A 25,707-nucleotide genomic window follows, 5' to 3' on the forward strand; every position below is an offset into this window, starting at 1 on the left:
GAAAAGAAGATGGGGGTGACCAGAAGGCAGCAGGTTGGGGGAGAAATAGGGAAGTAAGACAGAGGTGGTGAGAAGCGAGGCCCAGGACCAAGGAAGAGCAAGACGGGAAGCAAGGAGGAAAAGTGAGGGAACGGGTGGAGGAAGAGTGCAAGAAATAAGGAGAAGGATGGAGCGCTAAAATTATTTTATTACAAGCCATTAGTTTAATAAAATATTTTTATTATTTATGTAATTATACATTGTAAGTAGACTAGTTTTCTGGAAACGTTTCTCATCCATAAAATCTCATCTCAGCTTACATGAAATTAGATTGAAATTCATGAGGTAAATTATAGATTATGAACATAGAGATTAACATTAGAAGTTAGTTATAAAAATATTTTCATTACTCTGAAATCTTCATTACATAAAATTTATTAATATATTTATGAAAACAAAATTTGTAGAATAGCAAGTATATAAATGGAAAATAAACTTCTATTCCATAATATTTACTCTTAAAAAGATCAATTCGGAGATTTGGAATTATGTACACAGAACTTAAACTAGCAATGATCAAAGTTTAGTTTGTGATCGACTTATTGCATTTTAGATGATTAACTTTTAAGAAAAAAACTATTGTTTTTAGTATTTAGTCAATTGTAAGAAAATAAAACATGGATATATACTATTACTTTTCAGTACATTTGGTGGACTTTAAGTATATGACAAAATCTGTTAAATATAGGATATAGCACAATTCAGAAAGTGAAAACTACATCTCTTCTTTTCAGTGCATTCAGATTAAATTTCTGGCAATGGAACACAATGTAGTATGGCAAATTCAAAAGTAATTTCCCTTTAAAATTTAAAAATAACTTTCCTGATGCCCCAAGGCTTAGAATTCATTTAAATTATAACAGATACTTAGTCACTTTGTATGTATAGCATATGTCTTGGATAAAAGTCACAAGCTGAAAACAAAAGAGAAATGTGTCAGTGCTCATAGGCAGTACACCTTTGAAAATGTCCTTCCTTAAAATATTTCAAAATTAGCACATTTATCAGATTATGTTCTTACTTTCTTGTCTTAGAACTGTATTTTTCTGCATTTCAATTTTTCTTTGGAAAGTAGAGTATATCCTGGCAAGCTAGAACAGTTTGAAATTTTGAAATATTAATTAAGTACTCCTTCGTATCATTCTATTAACTAAAGTCACTCTCCTCACGTCATCGTGTTGTTTCTTTGCTTGTTTTAGTTTCTTCTGTGTGTGCTAAGCATTATGGTAAAGAAGTAAATGATGAGGCTAAAGACTCTAGAGTCAGTGTTGTAGAAAATCTTCGATATCATCATGGTCAAGTTAGAGTGTTACTGAGTTGGAATACTAGCCAATGGAGGATACTTTCTTCCTTGTGTTGCATTTTGCACAATCTAGCGGAGGTGAAAACACCAACTTAGGGAGCATCAAGGGAGGTCTCAAAGTTTTTTTGTGATGAAAATCTTGAGAGGTGCTTCAACTGAGGATTTTGGAAGACAGCAAGTTTTAAAAGCTATTTCTAATTTGACACAAAAAGTACAAAGTTACAATTGTCATTTTTCACATCTTATATAAGACATGCTCCATCATGACCAGCAATTTCACAAAAATAGTATCAATAGAGGTAACTAAAGAACTAATAAAGTGACTCCCTAAGTCAAGTCCTGATATTACTAAAGATACCAGTCTTAGCTGGAATCTTGATTTTTTATAGAATGAGATTGCATTATTTCTCTTTCTTATCCTAAATGATAAAATGATTCATAACTCTGAAATGTTAAGTCATTACCTTGATAATATGTGTGTAGTGAGTCAAGACATGTAAATAATAACATATTTCAGTGTAGCAAACTTAATAAAGGTACTCAATGTTTTAATATAGTCAAGAACTGTAAATATTTACTCGGGTAAGATCTAATAAATTATTTTTTCTTCTGTGCTTTTTAAATAAAGCACAGATTTATACATGCATGTGTGTGTGAGTATACACACACATACATTTCAATTCATCAGTGCCTTGGATTGATGTCACAGCCACATGTTAAAGCTATGTTCTTTTAACTACCACACTAAATTGCCACTGAAAAAAAAACAAGGATTAGTTTCTTCAGATTAGGACGATTTTAAATTGTCTTTTCTCAATTTTCTACTGTAAGTGTAGACTTACAGTAAAGAATGAACAGATATTAACTTGTCTTGCCATTTAGATTTCTGCAGACTACTGTCCGAGACTTCATAGACTAGAATTAAGAACATCTCTTTTCATTGGTGGTGTATCCAGTGATGGGCACTGTGAAAAATAAAAAGAGGTAGATTACATATGCATGAAAAATAATTAATAATAATTTACAATCACATTGATGACATTTTAATATTAAGCAAATATATTATTTTTTTCTGGAAATGAGTCGTTGGGACTTAGAATTTTGGGTTTATTTGTAATATCCTGATAGGAACATCTGCTATGAGCCACTTGATATTAACATATCACATGATTCAATGACCTGTGTAATCTCCAGATCCTTTGCTGGAACTCTCTCTGAAGGATATATATGGCTGAATAATTGTAAAAAAATAAGTAACTTAAGAGGAAGACAACTGAATCCTGCTTATGATAATTTTATGAATAAGCTGAAAGAAATGACTAGGAGTCAGGACTTTTACTTTTTTAGATTGATGTGCTCATTCATGCAAATTATATTTTTCCACTGTGCCAGAACATTTCATTAATAAAAGGGAAATACCTCATTGCCAGTGGGGTTGAACAGGCTCTCATCCACATTTCTATTTTACTCCAGCAGATTGGACTTTCCTGCCTTCCATTTTACCCTTTTCTGCCACAAAAGGAGCATGCACACACGCACGCATGCACACAGACTTCATTCTCTCTTATTACTTGCCAGCTGTAATGCCGAAATGCCAAGGTCAAAAATGTGTTATTTTTTTTTTCCCAAACAGCAGCAGCAGCCACATCTGGATCTGTGAAACTTTAGTCTTGGCTGGTTTCCTTCTTTTTCTTTATGGCCTTCCAGGCACCTGTGGATGTCCTGTATATACACAATGACATCAAACCATAGTTGGAAATCTGATTCTCTTGGTATAATGAACAATGATTAGTTAGAAGCATATAAAACCACAAACAGCTAGTAATAAAGAACAATTTCAATGCATTGTAGAGAAGGGGCAATGAAAACAACTTAAAAATTAAGTGAATTTGAAACAGTTAATGTAACTAGAATCACCTGAGTTTTTCATTTTCAAACTTTATTATAAAATTGTGGGTTGGGATTAAAAGCAGAAACTTAACAGACTTTGTTTAAGTTAGAAGGCTCTTGTCATAAAATATTAAGGCTTGATTTTAAGCTAAAAGATCTTTGGAAGAAAGCCAAAAATTCTTCCAAATACTCCTGGCAAATTTCTTAGTCATCTTAGATACTTCTGTTTTTTGATACCCTAAAGTTCTTGATGTATTTTTGTGATCCAGATTGAACGGCTTCAAAGTGGGATTTGGAGATTACTCAGAAAAGCAATCAATAGTTCAAAAAAGAAAACCATATCTGTCACAGGTATTGACTACTTGAAACTTCATTCAGTACATTTCCACACAGGTCATGATATTCAAATATAAAACCTGGGATACTGACTTTGATCTATAAAACCTAACAGTGTATGATTCTTTCCTTTCTTTCCATGGCATGGAACCATTGGTTTATGTCTTGGATGCCTTGGCTAGCTACCCTCAGATATGCATATCAAACAGATAGATAAAAAACATCCATTTCTATACTTTTCATCCTCTTTGATTTAATAAAATCCAAACCATTCTTATCTCAGAATATGAGAGAAGGACCATTGCAGTCATTAGCATATGCTTCATGGAGGAGTTGAATTATTTTTTTAAAAAAAGTGCTTGTAGAATTCTAAAATACCTAGTCATTTAAGCATGAAAAAAAATAAATAAAAAATCACTACCATATCCCATGTGCCACAGGGGAAAAAAAGTGATAGAAAGTCAATTGTAGATGACTATTTTGGGTGGTAAAGGAAAAATAAACTAGGTAATACCCTTCCAGTGATAAGACAGATGAAAATGTACATGTGCCTTCCTACTTTATGTCCTCACCATCTCTGCCACTGATATCTTCCAAATGTTTACTATGATATTCATCTAAACACATGAACTTCATTGGAAACATTTAAGTCAGTAGATCTTATTACTTAAGTGCATATGATAATTTGTTACTTTTTAAAATTGTTTCAAAGTTTGATATTAGAATTCCTAATTGTTCAGGAGGTACATTTAAAAAGTCATTTTCCTCACCCATACTTTATTTTTGAGATAATTATCAACTTCACTTTTGAAATGTACTATGAAAATACTTAATAATCCGATCTATTTTTTAAAATTAACCCTTATTTTAAGTTCGGGGGTACATGTGCAGGTTTGTTATACAGGTAAAAATGAGCAATGAGACATATATCCAGGATATAAAATATTTATTTCTGCTAAGTATAAGCCAATGATGCCTTAAAATAAATTGCACAGAACTGGCCTTGCTTTTATTTTACTTATGTTATTGGTTATGAGAATCTGTCTTCTAGATTATGCCTTCATCTTTGCTTATTAGGTAAAAGTGTGGGGCATCTGATATGGATTATTATGACTGGCCAAAAATCACTATTATTGAATTAATCTTATAGTGGAACACATCAATTAAACCAGCAGTTACAAGCCCTAAGTTGCCCAGAAAAATAATACCATAAAATTTTGCAGTGTGGGACTGCAATTTATTTCAAGGCCAGAGAGACCCCATGTGAAAGCACAAAGAGAAGTGAAAGTATGTAGTATAAAATAACACAGCTTTTGAAATTATACACTGTGTTCCCTCTTATTTTGTACTAAATGTTTATTTTAATTTTCAATTAGAAAATATAATGGTAAACAAAACTACGGCCTCCATCTTATTTTAGAATCTCATTGTTGTTCACTTGGATATTATAATAGTCACATGATCTAATTGTTCAGTCTTTCTTCTAGGTCTCTGGGAGAGTGTCCTTCCTAAAATTTTGATATGCATATGTTTCTTCTTTGATTACAGTCTTCCTCAAATCTTTTGCCATGACCACACATGTGCAGTCTTTTGGCTTCCGTGGGCCACATTGGAGGAAGAATTGTCTTAGACCACACATAAAATACCTTAACACTAACAATAGCCGATGAGCTGAAAAACATAAAATAAAATAAAATAAAATAAAATAAAATAAAATAAAATATAAAATAAAATAAAATAAAATAAATGAACAGGCATAATGTGGTGATATCCACCACCACATTTAAGCAAAAAGGTTCTCACATTCAAAGGGTTGGACATGGCTGCATGACAACATCTCAAAACTCATCTTTTATCTACTTGTTTCATTATAATGTCTGGTTTGAAACAGAAAATTACATGTAATGTCTTGAACACTCAATGTTTTACTGCCTTCATGCCATTATACATAATGTTACCTCTGCCAAAATGTCATTGATTTCTCTTACCCCCTTCACGACATCCCCATTTGCTTGATGCAGTCAGGTTTTTTTTTCTTAAAAGTTCCAGGTTTTAACGTAGATGACGGGTTGATGGGTGCAGCAAACCACCATGGCACATGTACACCTATGTAACAAACCTGCACGTTCTGCACATGTATCCCAGAACTTAAAGTATAACAAAAATAAATAAATGAATAAAAAGTTCCAGGCTGAAAATGACCTCCATTAGGAAATTACATGTGAGAGGAAGTTGAAATTATTTCCCAGAGACTTTGTATAACTCTGTGTGTGATTCAGTTAAATTTTTGCATTTCTTTCCATCATGTATTTGTATGCCTTTCCCTTCTGTGGGAATTTGAATTCCTTTTCTGCTGAGACTGCATTTCATTCACAACTGTGTTTCTAGTAGTGACTTGTAGAGGCCCCAAATCCTTAGAAAATATTTGTTGAATGAACAAAGGAAGGAAATTAGTCAAAATGAATAAAAGTCAATACAATAAAAGATATTTTCATTCTGTATAAATTTACCATAGGTTGTTGAAATAGATCAGTTATAATCAACTGATTCAACATACATAAGAGTCTATCTCATCAAAAGAGAAACCTTCAAATATTTTATGCATTACAAGCAACATTGCATTTTTCAAAGATATTTTTCTCATATGAGAAGCTTCTTATTCTAAAAATTACTGTCTATTTTGTCTCTCTTCCCCTCTATCTCCTGCTCTTTCATTTTCTTTGACTGTTTCTTTCAAGAACTGAACATTTATGTTATGTCAGAACTTTCTCTAGGACATGGTGTTAAAGAGGTCGTTCATGTTTACATATGTTTATCAAATGGTATTGTAGCAATGCAAATGAGTATTATGAAATATAAAGATGAGAACGCTTAAATGGTTTTTCCCAAATAGGTCTGCCATAAATAATAACTGACTTCTCTTATTTCCAGTCCTCATTCATTTTGGTTTTTCTGAGTAGTATTCCTAAAGATTACACTGGCTTTTAAAAAATAATTTACAAACACACTTATTTGTACAAAAGAAATTATATGCAACCCAACAAAATTGATTATTAAAAGTTAAATGGAAGCACTTATAAAGATTTAATTCATAAACTCAAAATCATAATCTAACCATTATCCCAATAAGTTAGAATTACTATAAATTATCTTTCTGTTTGATTAATTGTGTGGAAAATATATGCAAATATTACATTACATTGTTGCCATTAATCCTAGTTTACATTTTAACTCTGGCTAAAAAATCTAGCAAAAAGGAAAACAGCCTTATGATTATCCATTTATCAAAGAGACCATGTTCCATAGCTGCTTTTCTATATTGAAGCTTGCGTCATTTGCATGCTTTTATGCTTGAAATCTCTGATGAAATGCCACATTACTTGCATTAGCTAGCAGTGGTGAAAGTTATAAAATTGGAGCTAGTTTAAAATAATGCTACTTTGAAAAATTAAACATTCTGTAAAAAAAGTTGTTTAAAATGTACAATTCATAATTTTATAGATTTTTTTAAAGATCTCATATACAATATCCTGAGAGATCTTATAAAAATCAAGAATAATTTTTCATGCTCTCATGCATTCTCTGTTAGAGATTACACATGCTCTTTGATAGTACCTTGCTATATGTGAAAAAATCCTAGTATAATTCTTGGCATATATCAATGGTTCATTATTTCCCACTACCTTTGCCTACCTGCTTTTCTTTCTCCCACTACCTCCCTTTCTCTCTTTCTCCTTTCCTTCCTAGCATTTTTTTCACCCTTTCCCCCATCATGACTACTTTATTTTACATGAAGTGCCTCCTGATTATTCCAATGAAAACTGACTACCTGCTTTCTGACTGTCATTGAACATACCTAATGGCCTAGAATTAAGTTATTTTATGTATTTTATTTTGAAAGATCTTTTGCAATTCTCTCATATGCAAATGTTCACCTCTCTGAAAATGTTGTGAATCTATTAAGAGTAGCGATAAACTCATCAAAAGGTTTTGCATATTTCAGATAACCTATTATTTTCTCCTATAAATTTAAGTTCCTTATATATGCTGGATATTAGACTTTTGTTAGGTGCATAGTTTGCAAGTATTTTGTAGGTTGTTTATTAGTTTCTTTTGCTGTGCAGAAGCTCGTAAGTTTAATTAGATCCCATTTGTCAATTTTTGCTTTTGTTGTGATTGCTTTTGGTTTCTTTGCCATGAAATCTTTGCTTATGCCTATGTTCATGATGATATTACCTAGGTTATCTTCCAGGATTTTTATAGTTTTGCAGTTTACATTTAAGTCTTTATTCCATCTCGAGTTAATTTTTGTATATGATGTAAGGAAGAGGTCCAGCTTCAGTCTACTGCATATGGCTAGTCAGCTATCCCAGCACCATTATTGAATAGGGAGTCTTTTCCCTATTGTTTGTTTTTGTCAGACAAACTATCATTTTAAAAACAGGTCTATGATATTGTGCCTGTAACAGCCTTCTAGACTATTTTCAACACAAGAATAAATTTTTATGCCACATAAATTTTCACAAAACTAAATAAAAATAATCATCAAATAAATATGCATAAAATATTTATTAAATACATATCACTTATAAATTCAATTTTTTACAAGGAAATTTTACAAAATAAAATTAATTACTCTGTATCTTTTCTGTAACTCCACAGTGAAACTGTGATTTACCCATAGGTTTTAGTTATATGTCCAGAAACCCAAATCAGTCAAAAGCAAATAATTCAAGAAAATATTTATTGTTTATGCTTCATAGAACACTTAACTTTGGTTTATATTTGTCTCCTTATACTATAGAATTAATCAATTTAGAATTTGATCAGAAATACTTATTTAATGATTATCACTATGAATGCCCTTGCATAAGCAACCAACATGCATCTTTCCTCCAAACTATTGTAAAAGCTCTCTAAATTATCTCCATGCTTGCACAGGTAGCTCTATAGTCCATACTCCACCATGTTGCCAGAGTGGTTCTTTTGAAGTATGCCAGATCACAGAAGGATATTATTTAGCCAGAAAGAAGAAGAGCATCTTGCCAATTTTTATAACATGGATGAACCTGAAAGACATCATGATAAGTGAAATAAGCCTGACAGAGAAAGACAAATACTGTATAATCTCAGTTACATGTGGAATCTGAAAAGGTAAACTCATAGAAGCTGAGAGCAGAACAGTGGATACTAGTGTTGGGGGTGGGGAAATGGGGAGATGTTGGCCAGAGGATACAGATGTTCTCTTACAAGATGAACAAGTTCTGGTGATTTAAATTACAGCATGAGTGGTGATGGATGTGTTAATTTGTGATAATCATCAAACAATGTATATGTATATTGAATAACATCATTGTATTCCTTGAATATATTCAATCTTTACCGGATAATTAAATATTTTATTATCTAAAATAAAATGGGGCAAATCCTATCACTCCTCTGCTCAAAACCTTGCAAATACAAGGTTCCTCATGGCCTGCCTATTCCTTGATGGTCTACAAGACTCTTCGTGGTTATACTCCCTCATATATCGCTGATCTCCTCTGCCACCTGTCCCCTAGCTTGGACCACTGCAGCCACACGACCTTCCTTGCTACTCCTAGAATACTTCCCCCTGTATACTTTGAGTCTCTTCTGTCTCAGATTCAGATATCCTGTGGCAAATTTTCTGTCTTTATTCAGATCTTTGTGCAAATGTGACCTTTCCAGAGAAGTTCTCCCTGACCGTCTGATCTAAAACAGCACCTCTCATCACTCTCTTTTTTGCCTCACTTCGGTAGTATTTTTTAAAATCATAATTTGATTGTTTGATTGATTTGTTGATTATTTCTTCTCACTTGAATGTTAGTTTTATAGGAGCAGAAACTTCATGTATCCATTGCCTTAACTTCAGAGTTCAGAACTCTGCTCCATACTTGACCCAATTAAATTATTATTTAAAAATAGATAGATAGATAGATAGATAGATAGATAGATAGATAGATAGATACGTTCTCCATTGTGACAGGTCTGTAGGTCTATTATTTGAAAAGACAAACATAAGTTATGGTATATATAGCATTTATTCTGTTAGATATACCACTTGTTTTCATGCTTCATATTTTATAAAGTATCTTTTTGTCTTTCCTTTTGAACGTAAGGTCTTTGAGGGATGGAGTGGATTGCATCTACCGAATTATAGTGTTTTCTACAATGCCACACATGCCTTATATATTTTGTCAATCAATAAGTATTTGTTGAATGTTGAAAGAATGAAGTCATTTTTATGATTAATGATTATACTCTAGTCCGGTCTTTTTTTCCATTTTTACCTATATATTGTAGTCTATTCAGCTAAGCTTATTTTGGTATGTATTTTTCACAAGAATAGAAAATGATTTTTAAGACCATGTGCTTCATAATAAATTGAAGTCTCCTTGAAAAATAAATTCAGAAATTATTTTGAATTTTCTTGTTAAAGTTAAAAAATTACATATTTTGTTATCTAGAATTCTAATTTAATAAAATATGATTGCCAATGTATATATAATTACCATTTTGCTATCTATCAGCCAAAACAGCATTTGTTTTGTTTCAGCCATATGTTCTTTTCTTTTTGCTTTATGACAATCTAGTTTTTGTTCATTCATTGGAGCTGGCAGATAACTATGAGTTGGAATTCCGAAGCCAATTCAGCATTAACTTTATATCCATGACCAATGTCAAATCTGGACTCTATCTAATAGAAATATTGAGTAATCTTATGTTAATCTTCTCTGTGTAACAGTTCTGACTTGCACTAATGAACAAGATTTGAATGAAGCTCCAATAGATTACTCTGGTCCTATAGAGTTTGCTTTTGAAGGAAACCATCCTATGGATTTATCCCACCCACCTAAGTCAGGCTGCTGTAGCTCAACAATATTTGAAAGGTCTTCACACACACTGTAATTTTTGAAAATCCTTGACTTTGTGCCAAAAATTTAAATTGGCTCTGCCATCACACTGATAAACACTAGTTCATCAGATAATTTTATTTATTTACACGTTTTGACATTGTGTTGATTTGCCATTTATTTTAACAGCTAGGAAAGGTAATACATAATTACAAACTTTCAAACACTTTATTGTAAACCACATTTAAAAACTAAAATATGCTACTCTCTAGAAGAGAATAAACAGATTTATATATGATTTTAAAGTCACAAAGAAAGATGTTTGATGTAAATATTTCTATTGTGCAGATGTACTACAACGAAGAAAAAATCATGGTATATTACTTTCTGTCTGTTATAATATCAGAAAATTAAATTCTAAATTAAAAAATAAAATTCTTAGCCTGTGTTGCATAAACCTTGAATGATGGTAATCAACCATGATGCATGACTAAGGCGCACATCTGTCTATATGATTTATGACAGAATATAATCAGAGAATAAGCTTTCCATTTTTAAAGAACTATAGTTCATTGTAAGAAGGGGTCATATTTAGCATGGAAGCATTTTTTTTAAATTTTATACTATTTCTTCAGGGTTTTCCCTATGTTTCCACTCAAAATTTACTTGTTTTTCACTCTTTGTACATTGCAAGTACCCCCTTGTGAACTTCCACTCAGGAAATGACATGATTTCTCTTCATCAGAGAAGTGTTTTCTTTATAAGAAAGGAATTGTTCTTACGTTCTGCTTTAGCCGAAGGTGGTCTGTCTGTCATATGTGGCACACTTGATTATGTAGTGATTAGTGACAAAAAACACGTAGATTAAGAGCTTTGCTAACATGAATATTAGCAAACTTTAGCAACCCTACCACAGTGAATTGCATCTTTTGAAGAGGAAATCAAGTACTCTTGAATATTGATACTTTTGATTGACATAAATATTACACTATAGAACAAAATGCACAATTAGTTTAATTAAAGTCAATCTATCGGTAGCTAATCTTCAGAGAACGTTAAAGAAAGCATTGTTGTTAATACTTATGGAGCATTTATTATGCATTTAATCATAGTATTTGATCATGTTCATTTAAATAGTGATTTAATCTTCATTATAAACTGACAAGGGGTATACTATTATTTTCCTCAATTTACAGGTTAAAAAGTGAAGGCCACAGTTGCGGTTGTTTGCCAAATTTTGTCCAGTGAATGCAGTGGTAGAATCAAGTTTCCAATCTAGGCAGTGTGGCTCTACTGAATACACACATACCTGCCATGCTATTCTCCCTCAGTATTGGAAATGAAAGCCCCTCTTCTCAAATGCAAAGTCCTTCAGGAAGCCTGTATGGACTTTAAACATGACTGATGTGATTTCACATTTTTTAAATCCTCAAATAATATTTTTGTATCTTTCTAAAAAGTTACATTTTCTTTAAAATAATTGTATTAGTCTGTTCTCACACTGCTAATGAAGACACACCTGAGACTTATAATTTATAAAGGAAGGAAGTTTAAATGACTTGCAGTTCCACATGGCCGGGGAGGCCTCACAATCATGGCAGAAGATGAAGGAAGAGCAAAGGGACATCTTATATGGCAGGAGGCAAGAGAGAGAGCTTGTGCAGGGAACTCCCATTTATAAAGCCATCAGATCTTGTGAAACTTATTCACTACTACCAGAGAACAGCACGGGGGAAACTGCCCCCATGATTCAATTATCTCCACCTGGCCCTGCCCTTGACACATGGGGATTATTACAATTCAGGGTGAGATTTGGTTGGGGACACAGCCAAGCCATATCCATAATTAAAATATGAATGATGATAACAGTGAGAAAATAAGTGTATTTTATTGTGAGATGCTTGTGACAGACATTTGTTCTACAAGTATTAATTCATTTAATTCTCACAACACTATGGAGTAAGTAGTATGATATGGTTTGGCTCTGTGTCCCCACCCAAATCTCACTTTGAATTGTAACTCTCATAATCTCCATATGTCAAGAGCAGAACCTGGTGGGAGGTAATGGAATCATGGGGGGAGTTTCCCCCATGCTGTTCTCATGATGGTGAGTGAGTTCTCATGAGATCTGATGATTTTATAAGTGTTGGACATTTCCCCTACTTCCATTCATTCTCCATCCTGCCACCCTGTGATGAGGTGATTTCCACCATGACAAATTTTCCGAGTCCTCCCCAGCCATGCGGTACTGTGAGTCTATGAATCAATTAAACCTCTTTTCTTTATAAATTATGCAGTCTCAGCAGTCTCAGATATTTCCTTCTTCTTCTTCTTTTTTTTTTTTTTTTTTTTCCCGTAGTCTCGCTCTGTCGGCCAGGCTGGAGTGCAGTGGCACTGCTCGGCTCACTGCAGCCTCCCCTTCCTGGGTTCACACAATTCACCTGCCTCAGCCTACTGAGTAGCTGAGACTAGGGGCATGCACCACGAAGCCTGGCTAATTTTTTGTATTTTTAGTAGAGACAGGGTTTCACTGTGTTAGCCAGGATGGTCTGGATCTCCTGACCTTGTGATCTGCCTGCTTTGGCCTCCCAAAGTGCTGTGATGACAGGCGTGAGCCACTGGTATTTCTTCATAGCAATATGAAAATAGACTAGTACATAGTATTGCTATGTATTAGCATCATTTTACATACAATTAAACTAAGGTCACATAACTGGTTAGTTGCAGAGCAATTATATCAACCCAGGCAGTCTGGTCTTAGATCATGTGTATTTCACTTTCTTATGCTTATTGCTGATTTTACTGTGGAGAGAGATTGTGTTATATTTGGTCTCTATTGCACTTTCATAAAGTAGTATCCTAACATTTTAATTTTAGTGATAATTATAGTTCATTTTGTTTCACAAATCATGTAAATGTAACTTGGAAAAACATACAATAAAGAGCAATTTTCATGAATAAATATTTGTTGAGTTAAATCTGTAATGATAGAGTTAACCAAAATAGAGAACTAATGATTATGACATGGGATTAGAATTATCAACTGGATTTAGTTTTACAAACTATGTGTTCTCCTCCGTACATTGTGTCCAAATCACTTGATTTTTTCGAGGTAAACTAAAATTTAGAAAACTGTGATTGTAATCAAACTTGTTATTATCCTATAAGAACTCTTTCCTAAAGTCAACAATGAAGAATAAAATTCAGCTAAATACATATTGGACTACTATGAAGTAATTTGCCAATATTGATGGCCACTATGTATTTAACACACCAGTGAGTCAAACATTTTTATATACCTTATCATTTCATCTCCACGATAATTCTGCATGAAAATCACAATTATACTCATTTTACTAAAGAAAGAAGGAAGGCACAGAGAGATTAGACAACCTGCACTAGTATAACACAGCAAGTAATCTGGAGAAATTTCATGTGATTTCAAATCTACTCTCTCACTACATCATGACACTCCACATTGTATAATAATCGCAATTCAACAATTATACTTAGTTTATATTTTTACTGTGAAATAAACCCATGTGCAGAAAAAGAAATCATACTTAATTTATTTCTCAAGTACATTACAAACTTCCCTTCTATGAACAAAATGACCTAACAAAGATACCTTAAACTGTTTGCTTATTTTTGCAAATGAAATTGTATTTCACTTTTACTTTTTATAAATAATTTTACATTTCCAGCTACATGCATTCAATAATATTATTAGTTGATGCTAGCAATATAAAATATATGATTAGGCTAGCATAAGAAACAACTACTTAGATTTTTTTAAATAAACTTTTAGAAATTCTTTGGAGGAATTCCTGCTGAAACGTAACTTTTTCATTGTACTGGAAGAAACATATTATTTTAACTATATCCTAATAGAGTAAGCAAAAAGGCTATACATAGATGATTAATTTAAGATGGACAAAAAAGGTAATAAACTATAATACCCAGAGACAAAAAATTATTTTCTTACGGAAGGAAGGAGATTGTAATGTATATACCCTGTAAGGTATTATTAAGACTAAACATATTACATTTATTACCAAATTATCTTGATGTGTGGCCAAGGGTGTCAGTGCTTCCATTATCATAATCATAGTGTGGGCCCAGAAAATAAGAAACAGAAGTGTGACAGTGTCAGATATGGTAACAGAGAAGTGATTCACCTGAAGTCCTTGCTATCAGTTGGACTCCTACTTTGGGTTTAGCAACAAGAAATCATTTATTTTCCTGTCTTTGGCAGTGTGGTGAATTCTCTGAAACACTTCTTAGAATGGTGATTTTTAAATGCATAATATAAAATATATAGTGTTAACAAGGAAAATCCATTATATTGTGAAAATTATAAAAATATAGAAAAATACAAATTTGTGATTTAGTAATACATGTGCTTTTCATTTAAATGATTAAATAAGAGGATCTAAAGACCTGTTAATAACACAACTTTTAAAAAGTGATGAGTATAAATGAGATTTTAAGACTTACAAAAGAAGTATATTGTGATATGAAAATATCTGCAACATATTTTGGTGATAATGTCACAAATATTGCTAATACCACTGTGGTTTGTTATCTATTTTTATAAATGAAGGAAATGCCAATCTTTAGTTAAATGTTACTTAAGAAAATTTCCAATGAAAGTTCATCTAGCAAGTGAATTTTGCGTGGAATTCTTGGTGGTCTGTGAATCTCCTGGGTAATAAGCCTTGGGATCCTTAGTAACTTTTGCTGATGAAGTTAAGGAAATTACTATGCCACTGAAGCAAATCCTTGATATAATCTACCTCCTTACCCCCTGCCCCCTTCCCGTTTGGTGCACCAGACTTACTCAACAAAAATGCATTTGTATTTTTTACAAAAATTGCCCTTTCTTGGAGCCTAGCATCAGTGAGCTGAGCACTCTGGTCTATTGACTCTTCCAGCTTTCCTTTTCCCTCTAAATATTGCCGATCACAACATTGATGCAAAGGCCACAGAACCTCCTAATTAAGATCTGAATCTTTTCAATCAGGTCGAATAATTTTCTAATATTGTCACTGGTTATCCAAATTCATTGAGCTTTCTCTCCCTCCATTTTCTTACCTGTACAGTGAATTTAAAATAACAAACTCACTGAAATGTTGTAAGTATTAAAATAACCAATAGGTATTAGGTGCTTTGAACAGGCCTTGAATTATAATAAATGTCCAGTAATAGTAGCTGCTGTTATTCTTACCTCTGCGCCTTGGTGACTGATGCATGACAAATTGCTAAACTAATCAACATCTATGTAGTATATTAGGAGACAATAAGTCCCTTGAAATTAAGGTTACTGTTTCATTAGCCTTGTTTATTTGCATTATCTGATGAGTTTATATCATTTGTGATAGCCATTCACATAAATACATTGAGCAATGCATTCCCAAGACCATAACTAAATGTATAATCTGGGTATGATGGGATTGCATATTATCACCCAAGTCACAAGATAAGAGTGGCTGTTGAAAAATATTATTGAGCAATGTAAGTGTACAGGAAAGGCTTTTTATGCCCACTGATCCATCAGCTCTATTCTATCAATCTCGAGTATAAAACCAAGAAATCATTTATTCACACAAGTTGTAAATACAGAACGTTTAATGGTTTCCTTATTTAAACTGTGTTTCAAAATTGTCATCACAAATCATCATTATTAACAGTTAGTTGGTGATTATCAATTTGGTATTAACATGTAATAGCTAAAGCCATCATGGTACTAAATATAAAAATGTATATTTTTATTTTTAAGTGCATGTTTTTCTTTTATTTTAAATGTTAAAAAAGAACAATATTGTACTAAATGCCTAAGAATTTGTTATTGTTTATTCATTTTAATGGATAAAAAATGGAGGCCTAGATATGACCTAAAAACATTTTATGGACAACTCTCTTTTTTTGTTTGTTTCTTTTGCTTATTTTATTATTCACGCTATTTTTATGGCATAACAATACACAAATTGTCTCTAGATGAATTTTAAGAAACAAATATACCTTAAATCATATTTTTTCCAAAGATTACCTAGAAATCAGATATTTTTAATACTGTTTTGCATTTTCAAGACTTCCTAAAGTAGTTTCATTTTCATGGAGTTTTTCCTAAGAAATGCTGTCCACCAGAGAACAGTTATTTCAGTTAAATAATTCATTGGCAACTCAGCAACCACAATAGCTGATGAAATATGTTGCGACAAGGAATAGTCAAGTATGGTGAATGTGAAATATACCACAAATTTTAGAATAGGAAAAGCAGACACCTGGAAAAATGAAGAGTAATATCAATAAAATCGTGTTATATTTGTTTTTAATATTTTAAGCTGAGAAATAGTGATATTTAGGTAAGGAAAGGTTTTGTAAAAATATAAGTTAAAATATAAAAAGAAGAAAGCTATCTTATGATAAAGCTCTATTCCACACACGTATAAAAAGCCTTAGACTATTACTTCAACACCTAGATAGGGTGACGGACAGACATAAATGAATTTTGATAGAGTATGCTGTCACTGATACATAGCATCATGTGTGACTATCATATAGTCCATATTTTATTCTCTACACACAGTACTTCTATCTCTAGAAAATTAGAGAGTGAAACAGAAAATAAAATGAAGGAGAAAAAGTAAAGGAGTGTTCTTAGTTTTACTGTACTAACAATCACCATTAGTGACCCAGTTTTGTTTTGTATTTTTCCCTTCGAAGGAAAGAATCTGTATACTCCTGTAAGTTTTGTATAAAAGTCCCTCAAGGCTACATTGTGATTATGCTTCTTTGGGACAAATGTAGCCTGAGGGATAGAAAGAGTTTTTAGGGTCCATAAGCCGAATCTCACATTAATATGGAGAAGTGCCCTATTATGATGATGGGTACCAGTTAATAGTAGAATTTCCTAATGTGTGAAAAAAAAAAGTTTTTGCTGTTATCACAAGCTTTGTGCTGGGCGTACTGGTTTATTTGGAGCCTGCTACTTGTGAAAGCTTCACCTTTTCCATTTTTAGAAAATGTGAGGCAGCAAAAAGGTTTTTGACAAACCACAGATCCTGCAGTTTAATCGGCTTGATTGTGGGCACTCCGCAACCTCTCCTTGTCCTTTATTTTCTTTGACCACTAACAGTTTTGGAAAAAAAAAGTCTGCTTCTGGATTATAGCTTTAAAATAAAATAATAGAATGTAATTATGGAAGATAAAAAAATCCACTTTATAAAAATATCATCAAGTAACAGGAGAGAAGATTCACAGGAACTCCTAAATGGTAAATCTCTCTCTCTTTCTCTTTTTACCTCTATCTACTCTCTTAATGCTTCCAAGCATAATTTTAATATATAGACTTAGAGCACCTCTTTTATCTTGTTAATGGTGGACTTCATAGGGTGGTAATATACTATGTATGATCCAAAAACTAAGGAGTTTTTTGTATGTTTGTAAGTGAATTTTTACTTTATGTACATTTGTTCTGTGCATTGTGAAATAACTCTTTTTTTTCATTTTAAGGATTTTAAAGTATCATTACTTGAAAATATTAACTAATTTATTTCCAAGTAACTCTTTATATTGATGCTTACTTTGGATTTAATTTGGTTACAATAGTTATGCTGCAAGTTAAAAATTATACATAATAAATTAACCAGTGGTCTTTCTGATTTGAGCAATTTTATCACAGTTAACTTCTCTCAAATTAAAATGATAAAAGACGATAAATGAAGTTTAGTTTGAAAACAGGGAGCCTTTTTTTTTTTTTTTAAATGGAGTCTTCCTATATTGTGCAGGCTGGCCTTCAAGTGAACTTCCGGGCACCAGAAATCCTCCTGCCTCAACTTCATGAGTAGCTGGGACTACAGATGTGCACCACTGCTCTCATTCATTTTCTAAATAACAAAAGAGAAAAGAAAAGAAAATTAGAGGAAGAAAGACAAAATTTTAAAAACAAAAAATATGTATTAGTAATACAAAAAATACCTAAAATCATAAAATGTGAAAAAGAGTAAGCCCTACAATTGTATCCAATGCATATATTTAGATTAATAATCAGATTATTGAGTGAATTTGTAGTTAAAATTAAATAGCATCAAAAATCTTAATATAAAACATAGTTATCGTAGTAATCTATTTGAATGTAGTTGAAATAAGTTTTTGTATAAAATTTTATGAAGAATTTTTTTGCTGCCCCGCCCCAGAAATTCTTAACCATATATCTACTGAAACATTTGCTAAATTTAATTATTTAGAACAAGTATATGTAGTTTATTGCATTTGTCAGTTTCATCTTTTTTTTTAAGAAAGGATGAAATCTGAGAAAGATTTAAGTCACCAAAGATTTCTTAAATAATTAGTTTAGGAAGAGATAAACTATTTGAAGTCTGTTTTTAACCAGAGACCATCTAGATGATTTTTTATTTGTTTCTATGCAATGATTATATGACTTAATAATCATACCTGCTATTTTTAAAATAGAGCTCAAAATCCTGTGTATTGTTATTGTGTCGGTCATCCAAGGAGAAATACAAAATGTGTAGACTCTTATATGTTGTGGTCTTTCCCTCATGGGGTTTGTGCCTGCAGTTGTAATGTCATTAATGAAACTAAGATTTTCGAAAGTTAAAAAAATCTGGAGGAGAATATTTCATGTCCTCTCCAGCCTAATCGTCTGCTATTTCATATCATACCTGTTCAGTGATCTGACAAATTTACTGATTACATTTATAATCTTTAAATTTCTACTTGATACAATGTTTAATCTTTTGGAATTTGATATTGGTAAGGTTAATTACCCTTCTGGAAATGATTGACTTGTTGATCTCATTCCACCAGCTAGAACAGTGAATAGAAAATCATTCGTAGCAAAACAAAAGCTTCTCCAGATAATATTTTCAGTTAATTTGTTATTTATTCTTCATGATTTTATAGTGCTATGTTGGATTTATTATGAGATTAAAACAAATCAAATTACTTTCCTCATTAGTTTTTCATTGTTTTCCTCCCATTTATATTTAAAGAAAACCAGCTTTTACTTGAAAAAATGACTTTCTAATCAAGTCTTAGCTGGCAATTTCCTCAAATTCTTGCTGTACTAAGGCAGACACAGTATAAAATCAATCTTGTCTAAAACAAGCATTGCTTGATTGAGCAAAAGTGACTATTGTCTCTGATATGCTATCTTCTATACACCTTTTGCATCTGTGCACTTTCTATTGCATAGTTCAGTGAGTCTAGAATAAGTCGGACTATGGTAACAAATGATCTCAACATCTATATAGCTTATTACAACAAAGTTTATATATCGCACACATTATATGTCTATCATGGACAGCTTTGGCTCTGCACCATCATTCTAAAATAAAGAACCAACCCCAATCTGAGACATACTAGTCTTATGGCAGAAAGAAAAGAGCAAGAGCAGAACAATGAGCTGGATCTTAAAGCTTCTGCTCAGATGTGGCACAGGTTACTTGCAGTCATGTCCCATTACACTACATAAGTCATATGACTAAGTATAAAATCAGTGGTGTGGCAAGTCTAATCCTATTGCACAGATGTCTGTTTGTAATGTTTATGTCTCTGATATTACCAAAGAACTAAATCATTGCTTATGACAATCTCTGCCTTAATTAAAATTTTATCTCTTTATCTAATTGCAAAACTAGGTAGACTCACTGACTGAATTCTGAGAGGATTTTATAGATATCAGACTATTAAAATGTCTAGGATATAGACCAATTTTAGAATGAACTTGAGAAGCTATCATACACACATAGGAAGGGTAAAAATGTTGAGTATTATATTTGTAAAATGAAAATCCCATTTCACTCATCATAAGTCACATTTGGGCATACACTTCAAGACCTTGCTATCATAAATTCATTCAACGAGCACAGTTTTATCTATTACCTTAAGTGTAAAACTGTATATGGTGCCATCCAACTGAAGAAGAAAAAAATACCAGTTTCCTATCAGATAATGTAAAGAATGAAAGCCTATTGTTAAAATGATTAAGACCACAGAGGAGGAAACTAAGTAATCAACTTGATTTATTCCCAAAGAACTATGAGTCAATATTTTTATTTTCACAGAATTACAAAACAAATAGCTTACGTGAGAGGGCTTATAGAAGCATAATTTTACTCTTCCTATGATTTTAGCTGTTTTACTTTCAAAACTGGATTCTGTGGCTTAGGATGACAACAGAACTTCAGAAAAAAATAAGCATTTATAATCATCAAGCTGATATTCTCAAAAAGTAATGACAAATACCAATGCATGAAGTAATTAGAGTCAAGTGGATAGTGTGATTAAAGAGAAATATTTTATACATAATATTGCAAAGAGAATAATAATAAAACCATACTGCAAATAATTTTAGAACAGGAGACAGTGCAAACATTAGGAAGGTTCCAAAATAGTGATTGTACCAAGGCTCATAACTGTAGCCAAGAAAGACTCTCTTATCAGGAGTCACCTATAATTTTTTATATATATATATATACACATATATATCTTACCACCTTCTCATGAGAGAAAAATGGAAGGCGAGATGGATGGAGAGAAGAGAAAGAGAGGGAAATATTTTAAATTTGGAATGAACTTTTCTAGCAATATTAATGACAGCTTTAAGTCTTTCCAATAATTTCACTATGTTATTTTAAAAGAAAATAATGACCAATGTAAGTTGCAGTTCTAACTGCTAGTAAATCATGGCTTAATGAAAACAATTATATTATATATTATACATATATATACACATATATGTGTATATATACCTACATATATAATATACATACACATCTACATACACATGTATAATATATGTTACATATAATATGTAACATATATGTGTGTGTACATACATATGTGTGTGTATATATATACATATATATATAACAACATCAAAATATCTTCTGAATGAAATAGGGACTCCAGAAACGTTGGTCGTACTGAACACTTGGGCACTTGGGTGATTTAGATTCAAAGGTTACCTAATTAAAATGACAGCAAAGCATATACAAATCAACTAATAAAGATTCTCCAAAGAGTGTGTGTGTACACGTGTGTGTGTACAAGCACACAAATGTGTACATATGCATATATGTTGTGAATATATATTTTGTATTTAATGCTGTATGTTTCATAAGATATATACATGTAAATAATGTGTATATATTATAAAATACGTATGTATGAAAGTTTACAAGATCTTAATATATGGATAAACTCAAACATTTAAGCTCCAGGTTATTTTAGTTGTATGATAGTTTATAGAATTTCCGTTTATTTTCTAAGGGAAATATTGTTTAAGTGTAATTTTTTTAAAAGCCTTCAGGAATGATCTTTTACCACTGGGCCTTTCTTCATGACCTTTTCATGAACCAAAACTGTCCCAAGAAATTTGTCCAGGCTGATGTAAAGTCTGCTGAAAAAGGCACTAAGAACTTTATTTAAGGCAGCAATTTTCCTAAAGAATCTTAAATGAAGGACACATATGTTAATTTTCTATTTGTATATTCTTTATGATCTCACTGAAAAATAACAATGATGAAATTTTGAGTTTCAGGTTTCTACTCTAGAGACCATCAATAAAAAATTAGGTTTAGAGGTTGCTTACTTAAAAGATAGATGCCATACACATTCATGACCAATTACATTTATTTTCAGCCTGTGTCAGAGGCAGTATAAGACGAGATGATACAGAGGTATTGTAGGTCCTCTGATGTCCTAGGTGTCATTTCTTTGTTTTGGTGGCGTCACCCCATAATATTTTAAATATATGAAAATTTACCTTTGCCCAATATTAAGCATTATGGGTTTTCATATTTGCAAAATTGGAAAGCACTTCATAAACGTGTGTTTTCACTTCATTACAGTTGTCTGTAATCTTAAAAAATATTATGCATATTGAGAGATACTTGCAAAGGGAGAAAATCTTAACTATGAAAAGATTTCAATTGAGCAACTGATAAGTTTGAGAGGTAAATTAATAGACGTTTAGTTAAAATTTCTTAGTTTTGAATTTGCATATCTCTTTTCATAGAAACTAAAACATTTTTCACAATTTAAATATTTTTCTGGGTACTGGAAAAGTGTACTTGCCTTCCCTGAGCAATGTTCTATGGTGCCTAATGTATACATCAACCCCTGAAGTGTGTACTATAAATCTTTACCATTCATCTTTAATCTTCTCTTCATAGACTTAGGAGCACAAAAAACCCTGTAATCTGATTTAGATTATTACTTCTACATTTGCTAGGCATTCAGTATATATGGCCATCATTATACTCATCACATACTGCAATGTACTAACTTATTTGTGTGACTCCCTCTGTAAAACACAGGAAAGGAGATGGGAGCACATTCCTTCATTTACTCAAATACATACATTTATTCTAATAGAGACATTCACATAAAGTGTATATTTGTTAGATACTTTTGAATGCAACTCCCTGAAGGACACTGTTCTATTCACTGAGGATATGGAAGCAACTAAAAAACAAGTCCCGGCCAGCCAGAAGTTTATATTTTGGTTGTATGTCTAATTTAATTTTGCACCTAAAACCTTGCCTGATATAGTATGTTTAATAAGTATTTTCAGATTATTAATAAAATATTGAAATTGCATGTTTAAAGATAAGATTGTTTGAAATTACTTAAATTAGCATAATTTTAGTATGCATTCACTATTCAGTGTAACAACTTCAAGCCATTAGAAATATATATATATATTACATCTACTAATTCTAATAAAAATCACTTGGAAGTCTGCATGTAAATGAAATTAAACCTTAATTGATTTGTTTTTAATTTATTTGTATCTATTGTCCAAATTATCTCATCTTCCCACCCTCTCATGAGAGACAAGTGGAAGGCGAGATGGATGGAGAGAAGAAAAAGGGAAATATTTTAAATTTGTAATGAACTTTTTAGCAATATTAATGACAGCTTTAAATCTTTCCAATAATTTCACTATGTTATTTTAAAAGAAAATGATCAGTGTAAGTTGCAGTTATAACTGCTAGTAAATCATGGCTTAATGAAAACAAGTACAGCAGAAAGTATAATGTTTTATTTGTTCTTAGTACGGCCCTGTAAGAACTAGCAGACATCGGATTTGTCAAAGTCACAACTCCTTTAGAATTTCCAGGAGAACACCAGGATCAAAGAAAAGAAATAGATAAGATAAAGAATTATCATCTATTTGTAATAGGAGTTTCCCATTTAAGTTTTACTTGTTACTATCATTTTAGAACAAGTGAAAAGTATGCTTGTTAGGAATCTTCACCTGACACTAATGGAACCTCTTTTGACAGATTTTTTTAAACAAAAATTATATGGTGTGAATTAAAGAAAAAAAAATTGTCAGGTTGGATCAGTTATTTTGTATCTGCCGGTACCTGCCTGGCTCACATAATTTCCCCAAAGATAGGTGAAAAACTCATTTGTACAAGTAGATTCTCTACATTATTAGAGAAGATGTATATTTTTTCTTGTCAGACATGTATATTCTAATTATCATTATACTATTGAATTCAACAATATTCTGTGTGTTAGAGTGATATTTTCAACCAGCGTGATGACTGCATTGAGTCAATGTGGAATAGAGATACCTGAAATAGTTAAAACCTCCATTGTGTAATTAGGCTATTTTAATTATTTTTAATGTAGCTTATGTATGTTTTCTACAATGTTTTGATCAATGCACTTTTTAAAAATAGGAATTGTATTTTACAGATCTTGCCAATATTTGTAGTTTATTTTCTTATCATTTAAATTTGGTTTATAGTTATAAGCATATTTTATTCTACATCTTCATATTTCTCTCATCACCCTTCTCTTACTCATTGCTTGCTGACTTTATTGCTGTTTCTGGAATAGTCAATGCATGATCTTGCCTCAGGGTCTTTGTATTCATTGCTCCGTCGATTTAGAAAACACTTGATCAAAATATCAGCATAGTCTTCCTTCAGGTCTCAGGTAAAATGTTACCAATACAGAAGACTGCCCTGACCATTCAAAGCAAATGAATACTAGAATTCCTTCTATCCTATTATTTCATAACACTGTGTATGTCAGAAAGAAGCCCACAAATGGTATATGTTCTACAGGCCACTGCTGGTTAGGGTCAAGGGAGAAAGGCTGACCCATTGCTAGCCTAGAAGGGTCCATCAGTAGAAGTCCAGAGGAATTTACACACCCTTTGCTGGGTCAGAGAGGTCCATCATCAAGAGTTAAGTGGACACCTGAACAATCTGAACACTACTGATATGACCTTACAACCATCTCTCTGCTCCCACTGACCTTCATAGCCTCATCACTATTTTCTGCTTAGGAAAAATTAGGACTTAACTCATCATGTTCATTTTCTCATTTTATGTCAGTCACCAGAAGGAACACAGTCATTCCTGATCCCTAAGACTCGAATCCTCATCATTTGATTTTCTCTGTCTCTGGATACTCTTTCACTATCCTCTCTGGAACTCAACAACAAAGCCCTTTTATCTTTCACTTTTGTATATTTCCCCCTTATCATCACCCCAAATGAAGCCTGATGACTCTGCATCACACACTGGCTTTTAAAAGGTGGATATTTTGGCCAGGCGTGGTAGCTCACGCCTGTAATCCCAGCACTTTGGAAGGCCGAGGCAGGCCGATCACCTAAGGTCAGGAGTTCAAGACCAGCATGGCCAACATGGTGAAACCCCGTCTATACTAAAAACACAAAAGTTAGCCGGGTGTGGTGGCAGGCGCCTGTAATCCCAGCTACTTGGGAGACTGAGGCAGGAGAATTGCTTGAACCCGGGAGGTGGAGGTTGCAGTGAGCTGAGACGGCGCCATTGCACTCCAGCCTGGGTGACAAGGGTGAAACTCCATCTAAAAAAAAAAAAAAAAAGTGATATTTCTCTCATACTCCACTTAAGTACTGAGATTGGGATTGGGATAATGGTCTTTGCTCCTCAGTGCTGCTTCCTGATCAGTACCATTTCTCCTCCCTAAAATCTCCTAGCTATGTTCTCCAGACATCAGTAGATATTCTCTGCTACTCTGCTACTACCCCTTAGAGAAGTCTTCCACCAACCTCTGGCCCCTTCCTGTCTTCTGTTAAGATTTTAGCTGTAGTTCACTGTCACTCTCTTCAACTCCATTCTTGTCATATATTATGGCAATTCCAATATCCACCCAGATGAGTCTTCAAAAATTCCAGTTTCTCAGTTGATTGACTCCTCTCCCACAAAGAACTTGTTTTCCATCTAATCA

At 32.5% G+C, this 25,707-nt stretch overlaps 1 protein-coding gene across 4 annotated transcripts in view; it reads left to right on the forward strand.

Moving 5' to 3' along the window:
- Positions 1 to 25,707, forward strand: part of SEMA3A (semaphorin 3A) — a 530,580-nt gene that overhangs the window by 155,659 nt on the left and 349,214 nt on the right. The window contains exon 3 of one of the 4 annotated variants that reach the window (XM_063642071.1): positions 8,510 to 8,722. The exons of the other annotated variants lie outside the window; for them this stretch is intronic. The gene's annotated coding sequence lies outside the window, so the exon portion shown is untranslated. The remainder of the gene's footprint in view (positions 1 to 8,509; positions 8,723 to 25,707) is intronic. 4 annotated transcript variants of the gene reach the window in all.

Source organism: Symphalangus syndactylus, chromosome 6, assembly GCF_028878055.3.
Source record: "Symphalangus syndactylus isolate Jambi chromosome 6, NHGRI_mSymSyn1-v2.1_pri, whole genome shotgun sequence".
NCBI classification, from domain to species: domain Eukaryota; kingdom Metazoa; phylum Chordata; class Mammalia; order Primates; family Hylobatidae; genus Symphalangus; species Symphalangus syndactylus.